Genomic DNA, 11,225 nt, shown 5'->3' with positions numbered 1-11,225 from the left:
TATTATCCTTATCAATGCATAAAATATCCTATATTTGGTCAGAATGAGTCCCTTTAAATTTCCTCTTGAGACTTGTTGATATCATTCTAACAATCTTTGATAGAGTCCTTGCCATCTAGAGTGACAATGTGTTCTAGGCTTATCTTATGCATTTCTGGCTCAGACCTGAAATCAGCAATTTCTCCAAGAAGTTTTGGGGATTCTTTAGTGGTAGATGGTATTTGGAGACCACAATCTTGGTGCTAGGGATAAATATTATAATTTTAAAACTTTTAAAAAATTAACGGCTTTATTAAGGTATAATTTATATACCATAAAATTCACCCATTTTAAGTGTGCAATTCAATTATTTTTAGTATATTTAGTGTGTTTATAGAAGTGTGCAACCATCACCAAAATCTACTTTTAGAAACATTCTCCTCATCCCAGAAAGAAAACCTGTGCCCATTGAGTCACTTTTCATTCTCAACTCAGCCCTAGGCAACCACTAATCTATTTTTCTCTGTGTATGTATTAGGTGATTCTGTTTCAATATGTGTTCTTTTGTGTCTGACCTCTTTCAAGAAGCATTATGTTTTTGAGGTATATCAATGCTGTGGAGCATGTATCAGAACTTCCTTTTTATTGTAAACAGTATTTTATTGTATAGGTATACTACATGTCTTTCTCCATTCACCAGTTGGTAGGCGTTCGGTTTGTCTCCATCTGTTGGTTCTTGAGAATAGTGCTACTATGAACATTTACCTAAAAGATTTTGGTTGGACATATGTTTTCATTTCCCTTGGGTAGATACCTAGAAGTGAAATTGCTGGGTTTAAGGCAATTCTATATTTAACATTTTGAGAAATTATCATACTATTTTCCAAAAAAGTGGCTACACCATTTTACATTCCCACCAGCAATGTATGAGAGTTTTGATTTTTTCACATCCTCTCCAACACTTGTTATCTTATTGTTGTCTTATTGTTTATAGTCAATCTAGTGGGTGTGAAGTGATATTGTGGGTTTGATTTGCATTTTGCTAGTAACAGTAGTGTTGAGCATTTTTAAATGTGCTTATTGGTCATATCTTCTTTAGAGAAGTGTCTATTCAAAGTATTTTGCCCATTTTTAAATTGGATTATCTTTTAATATTGGATTGGAAGAGTTCTCCTGGATATGTCACTTATTAGATACCTGACTTATTTCTTCCCTTTTGTGAGTTGTCTTTCACTTTCCTGACCGTGTCTTTTGATGTGTAAAATTTGTAATTTGGCTTACGTTTAATTTGCTGGGTTGTTTTTCTTTTCTCACTTGTGTTTTGGATGTTGTGTCTAAGAAATCATTGCCTAACCCAAGATCACGAAGATTTACTAGCATGTTTTCTTCTAAGAGGTTTATAGTTTTAGTCCTTACATTCAGGTCTGCGATCTGTTTTAGCTAATTTTTGTGTATGGTGTTAGGTAGGGACCCAAATTAATTTTTTGCAGATGGATATTCAATTGCCCCAGCACCATCTGTTGAAAATAGAATTTCTTTCCCATTTAATTTTCTTGACACCTTCATCAAAAATCAATTGACTGAAAATGAAAGGGGTTATTTCTGGGCTTTCAATTATATTCCATTGACCAATACATCTGTCCTTATGCTAGTACCATACTCTCTGTATTACCTTACCTTTGTAGTAAGTTTTGAAATTAGCATAAGTCTTTCAATCCTGTTCTTTTTCAGGATGGCTTTGGTTACTCTGTCTTTTGCATTTCCATATAAATTTTAGGATCAGCTCATCAATTTCTGCAGAAAAGCCAGCTGGGATTTAGACAGGCATTGGATTGAACCTGTAAGAATTTGGGGAGTATTGCCACGTTAATAATATTTAGTCTTCTAATCCATAAATGTGGAATGCCTTTCCATTTACTTAAGTCTTTAATTTCTTTCAGCAATGTTTTGAAGTTCTTAGTATACACACCTTGCTTTTGTTATATTTGTTCCTAATAGTTTATTCTTTTTGATGCTGTTGTGAATGAAATAATTTTCTTAATTTTATTTTCAGAGTCTTCATTGCCAGTGTATATAAATACAATTGATTTTTGTATGTTTATTTTGTGAACTTTCTGAACTTATTTATTAATTCTAGGGGTTTTCTTAAGTGGATTCCTTCAGATTTTCTATATATAAGATCATGTCATTTGTGAATAAGATAATTTTACTTCCTCCTTTCTAATCTGAATCCTTTTATAGATTCATTGCCTAATTGCCCTGACTAGAACCTTAGTATGTGCTGAACAGACTGATAAACGTTACCATCTTTATCTTGTTCTCAATCTTAGGGGGATAATATTCAGTCTTTCACCATGTGAAATATGTTAGCTGTAGGGTTTTCACAGATTTTTTTTTATCATGTTGGTGAAGTTCCCTCCTGTTTCTTATTTGTTGAGGATTTTCTTTTCATGAGTGGATAGATATTGTTTTTATTCTTATTTACCTATAAGGAAACTAGTATTCAGGTGACCTGACTTCAAAGACCAAGTTCTTAATCATTGTGCTATCTCTATAGCACACTCTTCCATTTAATTTTCACTCTACCCCCATCTCTGAATTCATTTAGCTCACCTTGTTAATGTTGGTGTTCTCCAGGATTTTCAGCCCTTCCTCTGGTTATTCTCTCCTGAAGTGAGAGTATGGCTTCAATCATTCATTTGTAAGCTGATGACTACAAAATCTGTATCTCCTACCCTCACAGAGCTCTAGTACATCTTAAAGCTTCCAAGACTTTTCCACTTAGATATGTAAAGAACTTCCCAATCCATCATGTCCTAAAGTGCTCCATTACCCCCACTCTACTCAACTGGGCTCCACTTTCCAGCCTGAAACCTGGTGTGATCCTATAAGCTTCCCGGTCCTTGGTCCCTCTTGTCACTTTTTCTAATCAATTGCCAAGTTCTGCCTATTTTAACCACCAGAGCAGTCTGGTGGTCTTTGCAGTCCATTCTTTTCTCTTCACCTCCACTGCTACTATCTTGCTCCTGCTTCCAGTCTTGTTCCCCCTTAAATTCACCCCCCACATTACCAACAGAATGATTTCTCTGAATTACAGCTACTCTGACACTTAAATTCTTCAGAGATTTCCTATTCCCACAGCACAGCAAGCAAGGCCTTTCTTCAGAAGTTCCATTTTGTACACTAGGATCTTCCACCAAATATTAAAGTCATTAAATGCACATTAAGATATCAATTTTAATAGCTGCATGATACTTCCATCATTTGGAGATATTATAAATTATGTCATCAGATCTATTTCTACTTTCCTTTGCCTGTCATGTTGACTCATGCCTCAGTGCTTTTTGTTTATTCTGTTGTTTTGAGAGGTTCTTTCTCTTTCAACACCATCTGCTCTATTCCCTTACACTCTGAAAAGCCTGACTGACTAGACCCTCCTTTTTGAAACCTTCCCGTAACTCTTTCAGAGCTAATTATGCCTTCCTCTGTATTCTTTTCAGAATATTGCAGAAGCCTATAATATTTCATATATTATCCTATATTATAATTGTTTGTCATTTTTTTACTCTCACTCTGAGTTCAGCATTTATACTAGATTTATATAGAGTACTCCCACAATATCCAGCATATAGAAAATACTCAAAAAATTTTTGTTGAACTCACCTAAATTTGGCTTTATCTATAAATTTCCTTGCTTTTAATAGATCATTTTCTAATTTGTCAAAATTTAAATGCATTTTTAAGAGAATATACTTAAGAAATAATATGTTGAAAATTACAAAGTAACATATGTTTATTTTAGATTGCATGGAATACATAAGCTTGAGGTGAGTATTCCTGTGCAAGTGATTTTTCAAAGGAGCATGCTCAGAAGAAACTGGACTACAGTGAAGGGAGCAGGATAGGAAAGGGGAGAAACTAAGCAAAGATTTGGTCTGATCCCATGGGGAGCTCTGGAGGGAAATTGCACTACAGAACCTCTCCTGCCTTGAGACAAGCAATGGGGGCTTTTGTACCTAACCCCCCTCACACCTCTGTCCATTGTTGGCTTCCATGATTGGCATGAGGCACAAACTGGAGAGGGAGAAATGCAACTTTCAGGCCCCACCAGGCAAGGAGGCCCCAAATAGCTCAGGGAAATGCTCCTGAGAAGGGTGCAGCCAAAGGGAAGGAATATACTCAACATTCTTAAAGAAAAGAATTTTCAACCCAGAATTTAACATCCAGCCAAACTAGGCTTCATAAGTGAAGGAGAAATAAAATCCTTTACAGACAAGCAAATGCTGAGAGATTTTGTCACCACCAGGCCTGCCTTACAAGAGCTCCTGAAGGAAGCACTAACATGAAAAGGAACAATCAGTACCAGCCACTGCAAAAACATGACAAATTGTAAAGACCATCGATGCTAGGAAGAAACTGCATCAACTAACAAGCAAAATAACCAGCTAATATCATAATGACAAGATCAAATTTACACATAACAATATTAACCTTAAATGTAAATGGGCTAAATGCCCCAATTAAAAGACACGGACTGGCAACGTGGGTAGAGTCAAGACCCATCAGTGTGCTGTATTCAGGAGACCCATCTCATGTTCAGAGACATACGTAGGCTCCAAATAAAGGGATGGAGGAAGATCTACCAAGCAAATAGAAAACAAAAAAAATCAGGGGTTGCAATCCTAGTCTCTGATAAAGCAGACTTTAAACCAACAAAGATCAAAAGAGACAAAGAAGGCCATTACATAATGGTGAAGGGATCAATTAAACAAGAAGAGCTAACTATCCTAAATATATATGCACCCAGTACAGGAGCACCCCGATTCATAAAGTAAGTCCTTAGAGACCTACAAAGAGACTTAGATTCCCGCACAATAATAACGGGAGACTTTAACACCCCGCTGTCAACATTAGACAGATCACTGAGACAGAAAGTTAACAAGGATATCGAGGACTTGAACCCAGCTCTGCACCAAACAGACCTAATAGACATCTACAGAACTCTCCACCCCAAATCAACAGAATATACATTCTTCTCAGCACCACATCGCACTTATTCCAAAATTGACCACATAGTTGGAAGTAAAGCACTCCTCAGAAAATGTAAAAGAACAGAAATTATAACAAACTATCTCTCAGACCACAGTGCAATCAAACTAGAACTCAGGATTAAGAAACTCACTCAAAACCGCTCAACTACATGGAAACTGAACAACCTGCTCCTGAATGACTACTGGGTACATAACGAAATGAAGGCAGAAATAAAGATGTTCTTTGAAACCAATGAGAACAAAGACACAACATACCAGAATCTCTGGGACACATTTAAAGCAGTGTGTAGAGGGAAATTTATAGCACTAAATGCCCACAAGAGAAACCAGGAAAGATCTAAAATCGACACCCTAACATCACAATTAAAAGAGCTATAGAGGCAAGAGCAAACACATTCAAAAGCTAGCAGAAGGCAAGAAATAACTAAGATCAGAGCAGAACTGAAGAAGATAGAGACACAAAAAATCAATGAATCCAGGAGCTGGTTTTTTGAAAAGATCAACAAAATTGATAGACCTCTAGCAAGATTAATAAAGAAAAAAAGAGAAAAGAATCAAATAGACACAATAAAAAATGATAAAGGGGATATCACGACCAATCCCACAGAAATACAAACTACCATCAGAGAATACTATAAACACCTCTACGCAAATAATAAAAAATAAATAAATAAAAGAAAGAAAATCTAGAAGAAATGGATAAATTCCTGGACACATACACACTCCCAAGACTAAACCACGAAGAAGTTGAATTCCTGAATAGACCAATAATAGGCTCTGAAATTGAGGCAATAACTAATCGCCTACTAACCAACAAAAGTCCAGGACCAGACGGATTCGCAGCCGAATTCTACCAGAGGTACAAGGAGGAGCTGGTACCATTCCTTCTGAAACTATTCCAATCAATAGAAAAAGAGGGTATGCTCCCTAACTCATTTTATGAGGCCAGCATCATCCTGATACCAAAGCCTGGCAGAGACACAACCAAAAAAGAGAATTTTAGACCAATATCCCTGATGAACATTGACGCAAAAATCCTCAATAAAATACTGGCAAACCGAATCCAGCAGCACATCAAAAAGCTTATCCACCATGATCAAGTGGGCTTCATCCCTGGGATGCAAGGCTGGGTCAACATATGCAAATCAATAAACATAATCCGTCATATAAACAGAAACAAAGACAAAAACCACATGATTATCTCAATAGATGCAGAAAAGGCCTTTGACAAAATTCAACAGCCCTTCATGCTAAAATCTCTCAATAAATTAGGTATTGATGGGATGTATCTCAAAATAATAAGAGCTATCTATGACAAACCCACAGCCAATATCAGACTGAATGGGCAAAAACTGGAAGCATTCCCTTTGAAAACTGGCACAAGACAGGGATGCCCTCTCTCACCACTCCTATTCAACATAGTGTTGGAAGTTCTGGCCAGGGCAATCATGCAGGAGAAGGAAATAAAGGGTATTCAATTAGGAAAAGAGGAAGTCAAATTGTCCCTGTTTGCAGATGACATGATTGTATATTTAGAAAACCCCATCGTCTCAGCCCAAAATCTCCTTAAGCTGATAAGCAACTTCAGCAAAGTCTCAGGCTACAAAATCAATGTGCAAAAATCACAAGCATTCCTATACACCAATAACAGGCAAAGAGAGAGCCAAATCATGAGTGAACTCCCATTCACAATTGCTTCAAAGAGAATAAAATACCTAGAAATCCAACTCACAAGGGATGGGAAGGACCTCTTCAAGGAGAACTACAAACCACTGCTCAATGAAATAAAAGAGGACACAAGCAAATGGAAGAACATTCCATGCTTATGGATAGGAAGAATCAATATCATGAAAATGGCCATACTGCCCAAGGTAATTCATAAATTCAATGCCATCCCCATCAAGCGACCAATTACTTTCTTCACAGAATTGGAAGAAACTACTTTAAAGTTCATATGGAACCAAAAAAGAGCCCACATTGCCAAGACAATCCTAAGCAAAAAGAACAAAGCTGGAGGCATCACGCTACCTGACTTCAAACTATACTCTACAAGGCTACAGTAACCAAAACAGCATGGTACTTCTACCAAAACAGAGATATAGACCAATGGAACAGAACAGAGCCCTCAGAAATAATACCACACATCTACAACCATCTGATCTTTGACAAACCTGACAAAAACAAGAAATGGGGAAAGGATTCCCTGTTTAATAAATGGTGCTGGGAAAACTGGCTAGCCATATGTAGAAAGCTGAAACTGGATCCCTTCCTTACACCTCATACAAAAACTAATTCAAGATGTATTAAAGGCTTAAATGTTAGACCTAAAACCATAAAAACCCTACAAGAAAACCTAAGCTATACCATTCAGGACATAGGCATGGGCAAGGACTTCATGTCTAAAACACCAAAAGCAATGGCAACAAAAGCCAACATTGACAAATGGGATCTAATTAAACTAAAGAGCTTCTGCACAGCAAAAGAAACTACCATCAGAGTGAACAGGCAACCTACAGAATGGGAGAAAATTTTTGCAATCTACCCGTCTGACAAAGGGCTAATATCCAGAATCTACAAAGAACTTAAACAATTTACAAGAAAAAATAAAACAACCCCATCAAAAAGTGGGAAAAGAATATGAACAGACACTTCTCAAAAGAAGACATTTATGCAGCCAACAGACACATGAAAAAATGCTCATCATCACTGGCCATCAGAGAAATGCAAATCAAAACCACAATGAGATACCATCTCACACGAGTTAGAATGGTGATTATTAAAAAGTCAGGAAACAACAGGTGCTGGAGACGATGTGGAGAAATAGGAACACTTTTACACTGTTGGTGGGACTGTAAACTAGTTCATCCATTGTGGAAGACAGTGCGGTGATTCCTCAAGGATCTAGAACTAGAAATACCATTTGACCCAGCAATCTCATTACTGAGTATATACCCAAAAGATTATAAATCATGCTACTATAAAGACACATGCATATGTATGTTTATTGCGGCCCTATTCACAATAGCAAAGACTTGGAACCAACCCAAATGTCCATCAGTGATAGACTGGATTAAGAAAATGTGGCACATATACACCATAGAATACTATGCAGCCATAAAAAAGGATGAGTTCATGTCCTTTGTAGGTACATGGATGAAACTGGAAACCATCATTCTGAGCAAACTATCGCAAGGACAGAAAACCAAACATGGCATGTTCTTACTCATAGGTGGGAGTTGAGCAATGAGAACACTTGGACACGGGGTGGGGAACATCACACTCCAGGGCCTGTCATGTGGGTAGGAGAAGGAGGGACGGATAGCCTTAGGAGAAATATCTAATGTAAATGATGAGTTAATGGGTGCAGCACACCAACATGGCACACGTATACCTATGTAAAAAACCTGCACGTTGTGCACATGTACCCTAGAACTTAAAGTATACATAAAAAAGAAAACAAAAACCCAGAAAGAAAGAAACACTAATGTAAAAAAAAAAAAACAAAAACAAAAAAATAAACAAAGGGAAGGAATCTGAAACCTCAGGTCTGGACAGGGCACCAAACCACCTGCTAGAGTAGGGTAAAGTGTTCATAGACAGGGATCTTAGGGGTGAGTTGAAAGCAGGTGAGAGATTTATTCCACAACTGGTTCATTTTGTTCGCCTGCTGTGTCACACACTGTGCTAGTCACACTGGTGACAAACAAGGCAGACAGTACTCCTAAGCTTTGCTCCTGAGCTTTCTTCTGGCCACGGATATGGGGCTGTGGGGAGTCAGGAAGTAACCAAACAGATACATCAACAAGATCACCAGTGGATGGCGAGCTAGAGAGGAACCCAAGAAGCAAGGGAAATCTTGTGAACCATTGTCTGAAAGATCTGGAGTCTGAGTTGTTGAGCTCCTTCTGGTTTCAGCTCTTTAGTATGTGAAGAATGATTCTCTGGAACCTATCCAGTCTTCATTCGATACCATCCTGAAAAAAGTTGTCTCAGATATTAGCGCTCAGTTTACCCTACTTTCTGGCTGAGTTGGATGAGCAGTAGCCTTGTCAAAGCCTCTGGATCAAAGCCCTGGAAAGAAAAAGCACCACTTTTTAAGGTTTTCGAAAAGAAAAAAAAAATCTGGAATTGGCTACGAGACCTTCAAAACTTATTGCACCACTGGCACAATAGGAGGGTGAACATGAACAATGCTCCTCCTTCTGAAAAATAAGGAAGGTATGAACAAGGTCAACCATAAAAGGCACAAGGACCACAACATCTACCTGAAGAAGCTGGGTCTGTCTACAAACCAGTGGTGTGTCACTGTGAATATTTGGAGCTGGCGAAATGACCAGATCCCCAGAGCCACTGGACACCCGGAGTGCTACTCCAGGCTCTGGAGGCCAATCTGCCCTCAGTGTTTATGGAACCCTGAGGTTTGTTGGTCTCCTAATTTCAGAAATATCCTTACGATAAATCCCAGCTGCTGAAGGTAACCCTGTGAGAGGGTCTCTGTGGTCCTGAGAGATCCTGACTGATACACAGGCTCTAAATATGTAGGGGTCTGCAAACAACAGGTCAGGGAGGGCTGGAAGCAGGGTGAGCCACTACACTCCCACTTTTGACTTTTTTTCACTCCAGCCTGCCCTTCTCATTCCTGCCAAAATTACAGATTGCACCAGCCCAGAAGGAAGCCCTGAATTAAGGATTTGGGTCTCCATCCAATTTCAAAGTGCAATCACTGAAACAGGTACTTCTGTCACTACCACTTGGTTCTCCATGAAGCAGAACAGTTCCTTCTGCTGCCCAAGCCCAGCTCCACTTGCTTCCAGTCTTCAAGAACTCAAGACATGGATCATCATCTCTTCCCTTTCAACTCCCAGGTTCTGCCAAGCATGGCCCTGATGGAAAGCCACGGCAGTGGAGTGGGAGTTGTCTCTTTTAACCAATCCTTTTCAGGAGCAGGTTTGAACTTACATCTTAAAAAACTCAAAAATATTTATTTTAGAAAGCAGGCTCCATGTCCCAAAGCCTGTGGCAAGTGGGAACTTAAGGTCCCTTGAAATCATCCAAGTGTGGAAGTGGTGATTTAAAGCTAAAACAATGATCTAAATTCTCCAGGCTGAAGTTTAGCTGAAAGAGGGCCTCGGTTCTCTCCTTCTATCCCTGGGCCTTCTTCCCAAGCCACCCCTAGACACCCTGTCCACAGAAGCCGTGGTTTGTGATGGCACCTCACTCCTGCATTCTGAAAGATGCCATTTCACAATGGTTGCTCCCTTTACACCTGTCGCATGGCCCCCAACCGAACAAACTCCAGCGGACAGATTCATGCCAGCAACAGGTTCACAGCAGACTGTGGAGGTATAGAGCACATGAATCTCCCACTTACTGAGAAAAAAAGTGACAGAGAGCCTAGGGAAAGGAAACAGGGACCCACTCCCTGCTCCCTATTCCCCCCATCCCAGCCCCTCCCATCCATCCCCATTCCTTCCACCTGAGATCAGTGCTGAGCCCCCTAAGAAGCCCATTGAGTCTTTTGGAAATATAACAAAAGTGAGTACAATTGGTGCAATTGCAATGAGCCCCAGATGCCCAGGTTTGACATTGTCTGAATCACCCCCTCTCAAGGGTCTTCCAGGCAGCTGTCCTCACTCTGGTTTAAGTAAATTAAGTTAGATTTTGTGCCTTGCCTCTTGCTTTTAAGTTGACACTGATGCGAATAAATGGCCCATGAGAGGGTTTCCTAAGAGAGGAAGGAGGCTGTCTCAGAAGCAGGAGGAACTCACGTCTGCCGAGGACACAGTTATATCCAGTGAGGTCAGGGGCGGGCTGTTGACAGCTTCCATTAATTCCACTGGGACAGGCAAGCATCAACTGGCAGTTATTGGAGCTGAGGATGCTGGGATAGATTGTAAAGTGAACAGCTGGCCCTTAGATTGTAAGCCTAGCTTAAGGAAACAGAACTGCAGGGAGAGAGGAAAGAGCAGATTTTCACAAGATCTCTTGTTAGGCTTTGGTTTCCATATCCTTCCCCACAGCTTCAGCCCAAGCGCCCAGCAGCCCACCTGTTTGTCTTTTCCCAACTCCACAAAGGTAGAGGCTCCTGTTGGTAAAGCGACAGCTGAGAAGTGGGAAAGATAAAGGTTACAAACACTGCCGCAGATAATCCACAAAAAGCTTTGCTGGAATCAGGTTATGCATCTCTGAATCTGA

General features: G+C 39.5%; 1 long non-coding RNA gene across 1 annotated transcript; it reads right to left on the bottom strand.

The window, feature by feature from the left end:
• Positions 1–688: 688 nt before the first annotated feature.
• On the bottom strand, positions 689–10,872 carry LOC129525741 (uncharacterized). The gene is made up of 5 exons (XR_008670194.2): positions 10,799–10,872; positions 9,043–9,101; positions 2,593–2,647; positions 1,657–1,817; positions 689–793 (listed from the first exon to the last, which is right to left on the bottom strand). It is a non-coding gene; the product is annotated as an uncharacterized lncRNA (long non-coding RNA).
• Between the last annotated feature and the right edge of the window lie 353 nt (positions 10,873–11,225).

This window comes from Gorilla gorilla, chromosome 10 (genome assembly GCF_029281585.2).
Source record: "Gorilla gorilla gorilla isolate KB3781 chromosome 10, NHGRI_mGorGor1-v2.1_pri, whole genome shotgun sequence".
NCBI classification, from domain to species: domain Eukaryota; kingdom Metazoa; phylum Chordata; class Mammalia; order Primates; family Hominidae; genus Gorilla; species Gorilla gorilla.
This window is presented reverse-complemented; position numbering and strand designations above follow the sequence as displayed.